We start from the raw sequence: 732 nt of genomic DNA on the forward strand, positions 1-732 counted from the left end.
TTTATTAGATTCTCTTGAAAAATCGAGTTTAGTTACTGAACTAATAGTAAAATCAAAAAGATTTTTCTATCAAAAGTTGGTTAAAATAACTATAGATAGAAGTTAAAACATAAAAAAAATACTCTCTATATTTGAAATAGAGAAAAAGACTTCAAAAAACTTAAATAAAAAATTTTATAAATAAAAGAGTAAAAAAGAAAAAAAAAGAGATAAGTTAATAAATCAAGATAAACAGCTTGATAATTTAAAATTTGTAGTATTTATTTTAAAAAATGATATAGATGAAGAGAAAAATTAGAAAATTATTAATATTTTAATTCTACTATGAAAGTATATTCATGAGATCATCAAGTTCACAGTATATATGATCAGTTCAATCAGATATATTCTACTCTAGTCTTAAACTAGTCAATTTAAATAGATAATTCTCACTCAAAATCAATTAAAAGTAATATAGAAAGTAGTTAAAATGTCTATATTTATATAAATAGCTATGTTAGGCTCAGCGCCCTACCGAGGCCCGGCGCCCGGTTAGACTCGACCCGGCGCCCCGCTGGCTCAGCGTCTGACCGAGCCCGACCGAGGCCCGGTTAGACTCGACGTCGGATTAAGCTCGGCGCCCGATTAGGCCTAATCCACATCACGTGACCACACGACCATGCAGGTGGTTATAATCCACGCAGGCCCCAGCACCTCTTTCATCCCATCAAGCTTAGTATTTCATTATATGTG

The sequence above is a fragment of the Paracoccidioides brasiliensis genome (genome assembly GCF_000150735.1).
Source record: "Paracoccidioides brasiliensis Pb18 unplaced genomic scaffold supercont2.30, whole genome shotgun sequence".
Classification (NCBI taxonomy): domain Eukaryota; kingdom Fungi; phylum Ascomycota; class Eurotiomycetes; order Onygenales; family Ajellomycetaceae; genus Paracoccidioides; species Paracoccidioides brasiliensis.